This window comes from Schistocerca nitens, chromosome 8 (assembly GCF_023898315.1).
Source record: "Schistocerca nitens isolate TAMUIC-IGC-003100 chromosome 8, iqSchNite1.1, whole genome shotgun sequence".
Classification (NCBI taxonomy): domain Eukaryota; kingdom Metazoa; phylum Arthropoda; class Insecta; order Orthoptera; family Acrididae; genus Schistocerca; species Schistocerca nitens.
This window is the reverse complement of record NC_064621.1, coordinates 335,516,478-335,532,155: the sequence shown is the minus strand read 5'-3', so window position 1 is coordinate 335,532,155 and position 15,678 is coordinate 335,516,478. Positions and strand designations below refer to the sequence as shown.

Genomic DNA, 15,678 nt, shown 5'->3' with positions numbered 1-15,678 from the left:
GTAGGATGAAAACACGATGCAGCAATGAAATAACAGCACAGTGACAATAACAGAGAACTCAATATACGGACAGAAAAGGCCTGGTCCCCGCCCCTCTCCCCCCGGCCCCCTCACACACATACATGTATACACATAAACACGCAGAAAGGTGGAAGGAGAGACTGAGGAAGGAATGAGGAACAATGGAAAAACATATCTAATCATAATTTGTTGTAGGATAGATCCTTCTGCCAACAGGTTTCAGTTGAAAATTTATAATAGATCTGCGTCTACATTTACTCCGCAAGCTACTTTACGGTATATAGCGGAGAGTACTTTGTGTACAAATATTACTTCCACATTTTCTTGATCCAGTCGCGAATGGTTTGTAGGAAGAACGATTGCTGGTAAGCCTCCCTGTGGCCTCCAATCTCTCTACTATTATATTCATGGTCTTTTTGCAAGGTATACGTAGGTGGCAGCAATACATTAGTTGACTCTGCTAAAAACATACTCTCTCGGAACTTTAACAGAAACCACACCATGGTGCAGAACACCTTTATTGCAGTGTCTTCCCCTGGAGGTTTTTCCTTTCTTGTTTCCTACAGGCTTTCCGGACGGGCCCATACAGCCGTCTCAGTAGTGGAATGTCAATTACGACGATACGAACGCAAGGACAACCGTTTTCTGCGGTTCACCAGATCGCTAGCGCCACTCTTAATACTAAGGGTTATTCGGAAAGTAAGGAACGATCTGTCGCACAGTGGAAATCCGATGACGTTTTGCACAGTTGTGTTGGGCAGTGTCTCTAGTATGGCCGTCGATCGTGTTACGTCGTTCTTTTTAGTTCTGAGCACACAGGGAGCACATAAAGATACCTGGAACAATAGTGTCTCCCGCCGAGTACGAGGGCCTGGTGAGAAAATTCGCCTGAAGCTATGCAGCCAACATTTCATAACTGTCGTGCGTTTTCTTTTCAAGACAATTCTCAGCCGCATTCTACAATGGCAATGAAGATGCTCCTTCATCGTTTTCAGTTGGAAATGTTTGATTACCCAAAATACACCCCGTAATTGTCTTCCTCTGAGTTTCATCTCTACTCACATGTGCCGCTGGCTATGAAGACAGCATTTTGGCACAGACAAAGAGCTGTAGGCCAGCGTAGAGAATTGGCGGAAAGCACTGGTGGCTGCCTTCTATAATTAGGGTATTGGAAAGTTGGTACAACGCTACGAGAAACGTCTAAGTCGAATCGACGACTATGGAGATAAGTAGCTGGAAGTTGTAGCTAACTGTTGCAAATAAAACAGTTTTGATTTTCACTGTGATTTCCATTTCGCGACCTATCGTTCCTTATTTTCCGAATAGCCCTCGTACAATGTGCAAAGAACACACAAAATGAAAACAAATGTAACAAATTAATCACAAAACGATTGATAACTGTCTATGGACATCGAATTGTGGCATGTCTATTGGTAGTTTCTTCGAGAAGAACTCCCTGCGTTGCTGGGACTTGTGTCCCTACTGGATACGACAGAGATAGTGGTATTCTGAAGCAATATTTAAGTGATCTGCATCACAGCTGATGTGGTTCCCAACACACTCTGCAGTGAATCATCTCCGTGCTGTGTGTCCAGGTAAAAGGCTTGGGAGGAGGGGAGGAGGCTGATTCTCCGCCTTATTTCTCGATCAAACCCTAACAGACAGTTCTCCTTGAGGAAATCATTCAAAACAAATGGTGCATGCTCAGGAACCGATGTATCCTGATCACCTCCGACAGCTCATCGCCATGATCTGCCAGTCTTTTACACGAGAGGAGTCAAGGACTACTTGCAAGGAGTATTTATATTAATGGAGATGGGGGTTCCGAGATGTTCACCTATCTCTCGAAGAATGACACAGAATGCTGCTGAGACGCCAGACTTCGCACTTGTTAATCTAAATTAATGAATCAAAACAATTAACGCCCTCACAGTCTTAGAAAGCACGTGCGTTATGCCACACAAATTTCCCCTGCGATCTAGGCGCTCAGTCCGGAGCCGCGCGACTGCTACGGTCGCAGGTTCGAATCCTGCCTCGGGCATGGATGTGTGTGATGTCCTTAGGTTAGTTAGGTTTAAGTAGTTCTAAGTTCTAGGGGACTTATGACCTCAGCAGTTGAATCCCATAGTGCTCAGAGCCATTTGAACCATTTCCCCTGCGACACGGACATATTGCGAAGCACTTTGCACGTGAAAAAGATGATGATGGTCAGAAACAATGCGTAATCGATCTCCACTACAGAATCATATCTAATCTAAACGACTGCGCCTCATTCTACGTCCATGATAAAAAACGTCTTGGTAAGTCACTATACAGTGACGGATGGTACTTTGTACCGTTGCTAGGTAATTTCTTTCAGTACTTTGCACCACTGATACTCATGCCATTTCCTCTTCCATTTGCAGATGGAAAGAGGTACACTAACGAGCCAAAAATTATGACCACAAGCCACAGCATGACTGAATGCCAGTTGGTGATGGACTCGTGACGCGCGAAGAAAAGTACAGTGTCGGCCGAAAAACTGGCCTGGAAAATATTTGTAGACTGACGGCGTATTGACCCTTCTTAATGGACAGGAGAATTTCCGTCACAGAAAATGTTGGAAACCATTATTTCAATGCTCGTGTCTGCACGTGCTAATCTTCCGTATGCTCTGTCCCGAGTACTTTACTGTGTCGTTACGTCTGAGTGAGAGAGAGGAATAGACGTGTTGAGTGAGCAGATGAATGAATCCTAAAATGGTGCTCACGATAAAACAGGGTGAGTTCATTGTCGAATTTTATGCGAAGCACAAATCTTAGAAAACTGTGCGGAATTGTTTGTGCAAGAATTTAAGACTGTAATCGTTTTGGCAAAAGTTCCAAAACAGTCGACAATGCAAATCTGAGTGTCAAAAAGGCACCAGATTGACTGTTGCGAATAAAATCCTGAATGACCCGAAAAGAATTCGAACAGCAAAACATAATGCTAGAGTGAAGGCAAGGCGAAATCTCAATGCCGTTTTTTTGTGTAAATGGGAACTAACAGATCGTCGCGTCGAAAAATTATTAAGAAAGACGTTCATGTGCATCCTTACAAATTTGCTGTTGTGTGTGAGTTAAAGCGTCTGACGAAATTTCACACAGCAAGTTCTGTAAAATCAGGACTTTCAGATTCTCAGCTTTTCATTTCTACAATTGAGGCCTCGTTTATCCTGTCAGCGTATGTGAACCCACTGTCATATGCACCATTATTCATCGGAAAAACTTTGAAGACCCGTTGCACAATTTCAAGATCGGTGTTTGGTCCGCAATGCCTGGTGTTTACCAAACTGTTAGTGCTAACCGGTACGCCCAGAAACTTTTTAATCCGTATGTGGATGAGCTTACAGAATATGACTGGCGGTATGGAAATTTCAGCAAGAAGGAGTAACAGCAAACACCGCCTTCACACCTTGCCACGAGTGCATGAAGCAGGGCAATCTCCTGGCTACCTCGATCGCACGATCTCTCCCTCCATGTGATTTTTACCTGTGGGAGAAATTAAAGTGCAAGTTTTTCTCAAATAATCCTCACACTCTGAAAGAGCTACCAGAAGAACATTGAAAACGCTGTTGCTCCTGTCCCCCAGGCAGAACTGCTGCGTGTGTCTCACAGTTTCGAAAACTGAGCACAGCCAACTTCGACGTCAGCGGTGGCCATTTCCAGCATCTCCTGTGATGATCATTTCTATGATGATCATTAACAAGGTTCGATCCCAAGCCAGTCTTGTTGTAAATATTTTGCGGGCCACTTTTGTTTTGCCTACGGTGTAGATGCGCAGCAGACACAAACGGGGAATAGTATATCTAGCTCAGTCTACAGCTTGAATAACATGGGGAATAGGATGAAACCTTGTTCCACTCCCTTCACAACTACGGCTTCCTTTTCATGTCCTTCGACTCTTACAACTGCAATCTGGTTTCTGCGTAGGTTATAAATAGTTAGTCGGTTCCTGTGTTTTATCCCTGCTACCTTCAAAACTGCAAAGAGTGTATTCTAGTCAACATTGTCAAAAGTTTTCCTTGACTTGCCAAATGCTATAAATGTAGGTTTGCCTTTCCTCAACGTATCTTCAAGGGTAAGTCGTAGAGTCAGTGCTACCTCGAGTATTCCTACGTTTCTCCGGAACCCCTACTGATGTTTCCCAAAGTCACCTTCTTCTGGTTTTTCCATTTTTCTGTTAATAATTCGTGTCAATATTTTGCAACCATGACTTATCGAACTGATGGTTGAGTAGCTTCACACCTGTCAGCATCTTACTTCCTTGGACGTGGAATTATTACATATTTTCTCAAGTCTGAAGGTGTTCTACCTGTCCCATATACCATGCATATTGCGTCGAATAATTTTGTCATCACTGGCTCTCTCACAAGGATAATTAATTCTGAGGGAATTTCGTCTACTCCAAGGGCCTTTCCACTCAGGTCTTTCAGTGCCCTGTCAGATTCTTTTCCCAGTATCGTATCTGCCATTTCATCTACTTCCTCTCCTCTTTCTTCTGTGTCGTCTGAACAAGACACAGCCAGGGCAAAAGCACCACAGCCCGAAAGATGCGAGTTGGTGTCAGCCCCATAGAGACTCGCCACGAGTGGCGCTGATGATGTAGGTATCGACTTCGCCTCGACCTTTTGGCGGCCGAGTACAATACTCCAATGACCGGAAGACAACGGACAGAAGCCTACTCGGGAGGCAGACGAGCAGCTCTCGCCCACTTAATTATAGATCATTGTCCAGGGCTGACTTAGGCCGGGAGCGTCGTTTAGTGAACTCTTAGAAGCGAACAGACAGTTGTTGTACATTGCTTTTGCTATGAACTGTGGAATCTACATACGATTATTTGCACTTCGCCTTTGAGAGCCTTTTTTGAGTAATATTACAGGCAGTGTTGCAGATTTTAGTATTCAACAAGTCACAAAGGTGTGACTTCGTCACTAATTTTTTGGAGTGTTGTAAAACGTTCGTTCTCCTATCCTGTTACCTGACGCTGGAGCATAGCTATGTAATAGTAGCAGAGATAAATTGTCTTAGCGGTGTCCAGCACCAGAAGCTGTTTCGCGAACTCACAAACTCGACCTACCGTAACTACAGTGGCAACTCGGTCTCCACAGCAGTAGCGGCGAGGCCTTTACAAAACTGGCGACGAGGGTTTACAAAACGTTCTGTAGCGTTGCCTTCAAGTTCCCTTGTATAGCTCTCTACATATTCTGAACACCTGTCATCTTTCTCTTGATTGCTTAGTACTGATTATTCATTTGATCTCTTGAAATTCGTACAGCTGTTTCCCACTCCTCAAATTCCTCTTTAATTTTATAGACGGTATGTAACTTTCCCTTGTTTATACTTACTTCTATAGACTTGCATTCGTCCTCTAGCAATTCCTGACTAGCCATTTTGCACTTTGTGACTCTCATTTTTTAAACGTACGCATTCCCTTTCGCCTTCTTTGTTTTCTCAGTTTTGTTTTCTCCTTTCGTCAGTTAAATTGAACATCTACTGGTGCACGGCATAAGGCAGTGAAATCGGTCACATGTTGATAAAAATACATTGTGATGGAGACAGAGCATTTTGTGTTACTGATTCTGTTTGTTTGAGTTGCTGCCCATTGCGATCGTCGGTTGCTCAATTGTAAACAATATGGAAAAATGTTACTTAAGTTAAATAAGCACCTGTACACAGCTGTGTGCCTCGTGAGAGATGAACCCCTCTCGATCAAGATTTAGAGAGCGAGCGCCGAAGCCTGCAAGTTGAAAAGTTATATCCCGTCCCGGCGACGGAAGAGGCTAAGAGGCTGGCGGCTGCTAGGTTCCCACACCCACGCCGCATAATGAACCATTGTGCTGCCGATCCGTCACTCATTCCGGCCGCATTTGCCTAATGCATTCGATACGTTTAATTGTGGTTAAAGCCACGGCGGCTGAGGACCTTTAAACCGCAGCCAGGTCAGTGTTTTTCCTAGCGCCGCTTTGCAACGGCGGCAGCATAGCAGTCAGAAGGGGGTGTGGCAAGAGCCAGACATCTCGTCCCGGGCTGCGCAGGAAGGAATGCGGTTTTGTCTCTGTCTGCTCGGGCGCCGTAACGACGTTCGAGAGACGTGCGTAGCTCAGCAGTTCTTGAAACATATAATACACAAAGCCTGAAGTCACTTTTTATGTTTTCCGTCGTTCCTTAGTTGCTTCTATATTCCCGTTTGTTTCCCCCTTACGCATTTTGCTTTTTATTTGTGACACATCTTCAGCAGGCTGTAACATATTTTGGTTTCAAGTACGTAATAACTGCGCTGTATAATGATAACAGATTTAGTTATTACATTACAGCTTTTTGTTGTTCTTGTGTTGTTAGGCGAGAAACAGCTTTTGTAGCGCAAGTTTCGAAAGGTTGAATTTCTATTTGGTTCTATTTACGATTTTGTGATTTTTATTGATCGTCCTGGATTTCCATTTAGTTACCAAATGAGGTACCGCTGTGGTTTAGCTAACCGGAGTCACTGTCGGGAAGTCGACGTTTCACATTCCTGTCCGGTTACCCAGATTTAGGTTCTCCGTGATTTCCCAAATCACTCCAACGAAATGCCAGAATGGTTTCTGTGAGAGGACACAATAAATTTCCATCCTCATCCTTTCGTAATTCGACCTCGTGCTCCGCCTCTAATGACCGCGCTGTCGACGGGAAATTAAACTCGATTCTTCCTTGCTTCCTTTTGTACTTAATTGGCCTGCGTACGCTAGGATGTCTCATTTATAGTGTTTTCGAACAAAATTCAGTTGAACACAGCACTTTTGCTCTCCACTCTCTCTCTCTCTCTCTCTCTCTCTCTCTCTCTCTCTGCACGTGTGTGTGTGTGTGTGTGTGTGTGTGTGTGTGTGTACTGCATACAGTGCTGCCAACTAACACTGTTCATTTCTCGTTCGTCATTTTTGTGTTTTGGTGTCTGTATGTAACTTGGTATTGGTTCGTTTGTCACGTGTGAGCGGTTACACGCACATCTGGACCTCATTTCCAATACACCTGAAGTGGTCTGTTATAATTCTACATCTACATCTACATCTACATGACTACTCTGCAATTCACATTTAAGTGCTTGGCAGAGGGTTCGTCGAACCACAATCATACTATCTCTCTACCATTCCACTCGCGAACAGCGCGCGGGAAAAAATGAACACCTAGACCTTTCTGTTCGAGCTCTGATTTCTCTTATTTTATTTTCATGATCATTCCTACCTATGTAGGTTGGGCTCAACAAAATATTTTCGCATTCGGAAGAGAAAGTTGGTGACTGAAATTTCGTAAATAGATCTCGCCGCGAAGAAAAACGTCTTTGCTGTAATGACTTCCATCCCAATTCGCGTATCATATCTGCCACACTCTCTCCCCTACTACGTGATCATACAAAACGAGCTGCCCTTTTTTGCACCCTTTCGATGTCCTCCGTCAATCCCACCTGGTAAGGATCCCACACCGCGCAGCAATATTTTAACACAGGACGAACGAGTGTAGTGTAAGCTGTCTCTTTAGTGGACTTGTTGCATCTTCTAAGTGTCCTGCCAATGAAACGCAACCTTTGGCTCGCCTTCCCCACAATATTATCTATGCGGTCTTTCCAACTGAAGTTGTTCGTAATTTTAACACCCAGGTACTTAGTTGAATTGACAGCCTTGAGAATTGTACTATTTATCGAGTAACCGAATTCCAACGGATTTCTTTTGGAACTCATGTGGATCACCTCACACTTTTCGTTATTTAGCGTCAACTGCCACCTGCCACACCATACAGCAATCTTTTCTAAATCGCTTTGCAACTGATACTGGTCTTCGGAAGACCTTACTAGACGGTAAATTACAGCATCATCTGCGAACAACCTAAGAGAACTGCTCAGATGGTCACCCAGGTCATTTATATAGATCAGGATCAGCAGAGGTCCCAGGACGCTTCCCTGGGGAACACCTGATATCACTTCAGTTTTACTCTATGATTTGGCGTCTATTACTACGAACTGCGACCTTCCTGACAGAATTAGATTCAATGTCTTCGTTGAGATACAGATTTCTGGTGGTGAAGATACAGACAACGGAAACATTCACGCATGGTTAAAAAATGGTTCAAATGGCTCTGAGCACTATGGGACTTAAGTTCTGAGGTCATCAGTCCCCTAGGACTTAGACCTACTTAAACCTAACTAACCTAAGGACATCACACACATCCATGCCCGAGGCAGGATTCGAACCTGCGACCGTAGCGGTCGCGCGGTTCCATACTGTAGCGACTAGAACCGCTCGGCCACCCCGGCCGGCTCGCATGGTTAAACAGCGGTGCCCATGAACCTGAATGTGACCAGCTAAGTGACGCGAACAAAGTGAACAAACTGTGTTACGTATAGCAAGACAGCGCAGGAAGACGAGGCGATCGAGGAACCCGGTACCACCCATACTGAGGCATTGAAAGTGTGAATCTATTATTAGAATATGCAAGATTACTTTTTTGACTCTCCCGTAAATGTGAACCGTCACAAAGAGAAACTTGAAGGAAATTAAAAACAAAAATATACCTTCGTGATTTTTCTTTATAAGGGTATTATGCCGTGCTCTAAGGCATGTTTCTGTGTCCAACGTTTCGCCTCCAAGTTCCGGAGACATCATCAGAGGCTATAAAGACCCACATGGTAGTGTCAAACTGAACCAAGCTTAGCGAGGCGAACTCTTTATACGTATCCATGCAATCGCTGGGTAATAACCTCATCAGACCGCTCCCTAAGATCGCAGAGTTGCGACGACGTACGTGATGCGGCTTATAGTATGGAAGAGTTGGCACCATTTGTTTTATTTTGCACTAAGACCTATATAAACGAAACTGCCCGAACAGACCTTAAGGCCCAACAGTACCGACCGGCCACCGTGTCATCATCAACAAAGTACCGACCGACCGCCATGTCATCCTCAGTCCTTAGGCGTCACCGGATGCGGATACATAGGGACATGTGGTCCTATCAGTCAAGTAGCTACTCAACTGGCCTCACAAGACTGAGTACACCCCGCTTGCCAACAACACTCGACAGACCTGGACAGTGCCCCATCCAAGTGCTAGCCAAGCCCGACAGCGCTTAACTTCGGTGATCTGACGGAAACCGGTGTTACCACTGCGGCAAGGTCGTTGGCACTGACGCCTATACCTTGTCTAATTAGCCTCCAGCATTAGGTGACGAAACGTTAGGCGCAGAAACTTTCCACAGAAAGAGGAAACAAGTTGAACGATTATTTCCCGAAAGTGAACAGAAAGCAAATGGCATGAAATGCTCTGTATTAGAAGTGTAATTTTATAAAAAGTAACACAGAGAGCTTTCAAAGGTGACATGTAGCATGTTTTGTAAAGACAGCGCATTTGGGATCATCGGTGTTTAACTATTATCTGCGCTATCGCGGATTCGCATTAATCCTGATAATCTGAAGCTTGTTGTACTTGTAATAATATACATTGTAGGATAATCTGTACTTCAACTACAAATTAGTGTAACACGCCCTGAAGTTATTTAGAAGTAGCAGTACGGCTGTACCGGGTGTAAAAAAAGTAACCCATATTTTGAGAGATGGCAATGTGGGTCCAACAGACAAAAATGTCCAGTAAACATGGGCACTGGCGATGCAGGCCAAACAGACAAAAATGACCATCACGCATGGACAGCAATGACCACTTATGAGCAATGACCATTTATCCATCTTTGCTACCGTGAAACACTGCTCTTCAACAGCAAGCTCTTTGCTATTGCGAACGACATACAGAATGTAGTAAACAAATGATAAGAAATTCCTCCGTTATTTCCCATGGATGCAGTATGCTGGACACATCTGTTAAGAGTTTTTACTATAATTCGTAAACACAGTTCTGGGTATGTGCTATTCATACATTAGTTCTAATGGAATCCGTTCGTCTTTTGATAAGCGCCCTAGTCGCAAAACACAGCTGAATAACTGATCAGATAGTATCCTGCGTTCTGGATACTTTTCAGATTATAGGACACAGGGTCGACGGTTGCTACCATTTCCAACATCGTACCAGAAAATCATGTCTGCCATTTCTTCTGGGGAATAATAGGCTTCCACTATGCTGATAAGTACAAATATAAAACTACAAAGTAAAAGCATTTTACAAACGTACCAAAACACAAACAGTGAGACGCCCTTAGCGCCCCACGGCTGAGAGTGGGGTGGAAAAGGGGTGGGTTCCATTAAAGTATTAGGTTGGTGCATAAGCTCGTAGCGTTTATCCATAAATTTAGCAGACACACATAACAGGGTTTGATATAATCCATTATGGAGTCGAGGTAGCAGTTGTCGTTATACTGGTTATCACTATTAGCATTCAACCGCGATTCTTATACATATTTTAACAACGCGTTTCAAGAGACAATGCTCTCGATATTGGCGAGAAGAGAAATAAGTTTGAAAGATCGGGAGTTTATAAGATTCAGTGCAGAACTTGTGATGCAAAATATATAGGGCAGACAGGAAGATCATTCGCGATCCGGTATAAAGAACATAAAGATGCGTTCAGGTTAGGAAATTATGACAAATCAGCTGTTGCGAACCATATATATGAAACAGGCGATCCCCTTAATAGCATAGAAGACAACGTAGAAATATTGCATGTAGAAAAGAAAGGGAGGAAACCTGATTTACTAGATCCATGAAAAGAAACAAAGCAATATCCTATATGTACAAGATAACTTTAAAGAAATGAGATTTTTTAGCGGGTTTTTAGAATTATTTTAGGGCAGGCATGCGACTTTAAACTTGTAGCATATCAATGACGGAGTTGCGAGAGGCTAACGATGGCAAACCAATGCAATAAGGAAATGAGGCGCCCAATAGCATAGCGTTACCGTCAAGCACACGGCTGTAACCACGCCACAACACCTAGGCACGTCAGTCCACAACAGCTCCCGAGCCGGCGCAGTGCGACAGCATATTTGGTAGCTATGGGACGGCCATTGGCTTGTGTCAACAACTTCAATGTAAGACGAGGGCCCACAGTCCAATATACTTTTAATTCTGTTTTACTCTATGGACTTCCCAACTATTGGTGATAGTATTTTGTCTTTTTAGTCCGTTTAATTTCATGACATACATTTTACAACCTCATGATGAGAGCATTGTCTCTTGAAACGCGTTGTTAAAATATGTATAAGAATCGCGGTTGAATGCTAACAGTGATAACCACACATAACAGGGACTTTAGTCACCAGTAATACAGTAATTTCTCCTTCACTGTTTACAACAGTCTGCCAGCGTTGGGGAACTTTTCCATTTTGCGACTGTAGAAAACACGTGATTTTGCGGTAAAGAACTCATCGAATCATGTTCGGAGTGCATTTTCAGCTGAAAAGGAAGTTTCTTGAAGGCTGTTCGACAGAAATCGGAAAAGGTGAAAATATGAGGGCGCAAGATCGCGTCAATAAGGTGAGTGCGGAATGACTTCCCAGTCCAACTGTTGTATAGTGTTTTTTGTCAGTCTAGCAGAATGCAGGCGAGTGCTATGTGAAGTAGTATCACTTCGCGCAGATTTGTTCTTGCACTGCGCCTGGAGCCGGCCGCGGTGGTCTCGCGGTTCTAGGCGCGCAGTCCGGAACCGTGCGACTGCTACGGCCGCAGGTTCGAATCCTGCCTCGGGCATGGATGTGTGTAGGTTAGTTAGGTTTAAGTAGTTCTAAGTTCTAGGGGACTAATGACCACAGCAGTTGAGTCCCATAGTGCTCAGAGCCATTTCAACCATTTTTGAACTGCGCCTGGAAGACGTCTCAGTTGTTGACAATAAATGTCAGCTGTGATGGTTACACCTCAGAGAAGCAATTCGCAGTACACCACACCGTCGCTGTTCCAATAGATGCTTAACATTATCTTTTATGGATGTGCAGGTCTTCGTACGAGGAACTGCTGCTTTGTTTGGACTCAGCCATTCCTTTCCTTTCCTTACGTTAGCATATAAGCACCATTTCTCATCACCAGTAACGTTAAAGGATAGGAATGGTTGGTGTTGCTCACGAGCCAGTTATGGCTCAAAAATGGCTCAGAGCACTATGGGACTTAACTTCTGAGGTCATCAGTCCCCTAGAACTTAGAACTACTTAAACCTAACCAAACTAAGGACATCACACACATCCGTGCCCGAGGCAGGATTCGAACCTGCGACAGTAGCGGTCGTGCGGTTCCAGATTGAAGCGTCTAGAACCGCTCGGCCATACCGGCCGGCCCAGTTATGGCCACCCTCTGATTTTTGTGATTTTGACTTTCAGCATGCATTTCCCACACACCCAATTTCTGAACCTTCCCCATTGCATGAAAATGCCGCACGATGTTGCAATGATCACAGTTCATCATACTCGCCAGTTCTCGAGTACACTGACGTGGATTAATGCGTTCAAACGACCTTCATTACACCCCAAAGGTGTTCCTGAACGTCGAGGAACGATCCTCTTTAAAACGAGAAAAACAATTTCATGCTGTCTTCTGTCCAATGGCATTGTCCCCATACACGATACAAATGTTAGTGGCTATCTCTGCAACTGTCAACCCTCTATTGAACACAAACACAAGAATATGTCGGAAATGTTTCGATTTCTCCACTTGGCTATCCATTGTCTCGGGCTCACAGCTCCATTCACTGTCTCCAAATGACAAAATGACAATGTGTAAACTCTAATAATAACAGGGAACTACAAACAAAAAATGACAATAGATAATTAAACCCATATCAGCCGGAATTCCGCCATGCCAAACAAAACCGGTAAGAACTTATGCACCAACCTAATAGAACTCAGGAACGAGTGGAGTAATTTCAAGCTAATGTAGGAAACACGTCAGTCATTATTTCTATACAAATACTGTTGGAGAAAGACACTCTTTCTACCCCTAGGGATAGAGTGGGGGGAAAAGAGATCACATATAAAAATTACAGAAAAAAGTACCTGTTGGTAGTTATTACCTGTGTCTGTTTAACTTGGAATACTTTAAAAGTACGAAGCGAAGCCTGTCTCTTATTTGTCTTGCTCAGAGCATTAACCAAGTTGCGAAAATGAACACAGTAGCTTGCAAATAATTTCGTTAGCATGTTGCGGAGTCCAACGGCATGCCACTCGGGTGGATATCAGAGATACATTTGACGTCCGCATTGGAGACGCAGGGTGTGAAAAAGCGAAGAACGTAACAGTCGCCAGAGAGAGTCCATTTTTCTCGAAACGATAATATGCTTCAAACGAAATGGAAGTTAATCGGTCAAATTCAACGAGAAGAAAAAAAATTGCCTATAAATGGTTTATGTGGTGCGGATGATTAGAGAAGTCACATAACAAAACAATAAACAATTAAAACCACATTATTTTTCTTATTTTTACCAAGGACAATCGCCCAACAGCCGTATGTTTTGGGAAGTTATTTTACTTAGAAAACTAGTTTCGGCATCTCAATAACGCCGTCATCAGGCTCCTATGCACTCTATGTACAGACAATCAGATACATAGATACTTGGATACTGGAGCCATCAGTATCCGGATTCTGTGAATTCGTTTTTGGAGTGTGAGAATTTTTACTTCGACGACTTGTTGTTAAGTCGTCCATACTAATGGCTCCAGTGTACAAGTGTCGATGTATCTGTCTATACACAGAGTGCATAGGGGCCTGCAGATGACATTATTGAGGTGCCGAAATTGGTTGTCTAAATAAAATAAATTCCCACAGCATATGGCTGTTTGACGATTTTCCTTGGTAAATATTTGACAAGCCGGTATCCCGATTCCACAATGGATCAGCAGAGATAATTTTTCATCGTCGATTGCACAAGTGAACCCAACGAAATTTACGCGCTGTTGGATACAAGGAGATTAAGTCGGTAGAAAATTGTTAAGAAAGGCAGGAAGGGGGCTATCAGCGAAATATGCTAGAAAGCTGCATTATCTAGCAGAACTTTTCTATAAACCCCTAACTGTAGCACTACTAGAAGAGCGTGGTTCGTCAACGAAAGTCTGCGGTACTTTCTCACTTAAACTAGCCTTTCATATGTGGTTTAATGGAGAAAGAAGCATACGTAGAGACATTTTCACTTTATAGATCAACGAATTTTGTGTTAAATTATCCAAACTGATAACTACGTTCCAGCATCGGTACCACAAATATCAAACTAATCTAAATAGTTCTACAACACTAAAACACTGAACTATAGACAGAAGATTCCAAGAAACAAGTGAAATGATTTTACGAGAAAAGAAAAGCAAGCAAAAATAAAAGCTGAGAGAGACATAGGAGCGACTAGAACTTCGTATTCCATTACGACGTGATCACACCAACATCAGGATGTGGTTCAACTGCAATATAGCAAAAACATTCGCGAAGAAGACTGATTATCTCAGCGGGACTAATCTTTCAAGACAAGGCGCGCGGTTCCTTATTGGGGTTCCTTCTGCTGTTTGAGAAAAAAAAAGTTTATACATATTTCGACTTTCTGCTTGGATAATTTAATTCGCATATTTGTTTATGAAGTTAACGGCGCATCCGAACGTGGTACATCATTTACCAAAAATCTGGTTTCCACAGTTTCTCGAGACATTATTCATCTGCGGCTATTGCTTGTTATAGGAGATATTTCTTTCATGGTGTACACGTAAATATTTCAACCCTGAAACTAACAGTAAATCAGACATAAAAAATAAAATTTATAATCTACTCCGCGAAAAAGAATGTTATGTCATGTGTACTGTTGCCTAAATATCATTCTGGTGACGTTACTTTCGTTATTAAACTCAAATGATAAACGCTGTGCGTATTTCGATTTGCAACGTGCTTCAAGAATGTTGGTCCAATCACAACTTGTTTATTTCGGTAACTGGGCACGCGAGAAACTCTTATTCAATCAGCTATCTCAGTTCCAACATATCGAATTCCAGCAGAAGAGAACAGAAAATAAAAACTCATTTGAAAGAATGTTTATATAAATCTGTCGTAATACTTTCACATGCAAACGCACCACATTGTTTTGACGTCGATGTTTTGCAACATAAAGACAGAAACAGCTAAGCAGTCGTGACAAACATTGCGCGAAACGAGAAATCAAAGATGGCGGAGTCGTTAATATTTTTACACAGAAACATAAATGTCTCTGACACGTCACGTGACCACTCCACTACCATCAGAGAGTTTGGGACGGAAGTGAAACTCTTAACTTGTACAAGTAAATGAATGTACTTCAAAATATTACATTAAGCGGATCACGTTGCACGTTTGTTGAGTTGATAACGCACTGCATCTAAGCATAGACTATGCAAGCAAAAATACTTTGTGGTGCATGAGCAGACGTAAATTCAACAAACAGACAGGTCGATTCTTTTATGCAGCAGTATTTATTAGAAACACTAGTAATACATCCGATCGTAACTCAAAGTAAGTTATGCATTAACACTATAATCTTCTTCGAAACGGTGCCTTGGCCGAAACTAATCGATTTTATGAGTTAGGAGTAATTCCTGTCTTATCACTGTACACATTCGGACATGTAGCAGAGTTAATTTAGTGATGTTCAGTGTTTTACATTTGTGATGACACTAAATTTCCTGGAATAAATATTCAGAAGACATAGCACTGAATGGCAGCCAGAGGCATCA

The 15,678-nt window shown here is 42.9% G+C and overlaps 1 protein-coding gene and 1 pseudogene across 6 annotated transcripts in view; both read right to left on the bottom strand.

Annotated features, from left to right (window-relative positions):
- LOC126199084 (uncharacterized) overlaps positions 1 to 15,678 on the bottom strand; it is a 321,629-nt gene that overhangs the window by 98,308 nt on the left and 207,643 nt on the right. The window lies entirely within an intron of this gene.
- Positions 9,072 to 9,190, bottom strand: LOC126199793 (5S ribosomal RNA; annotated as a pseudogene).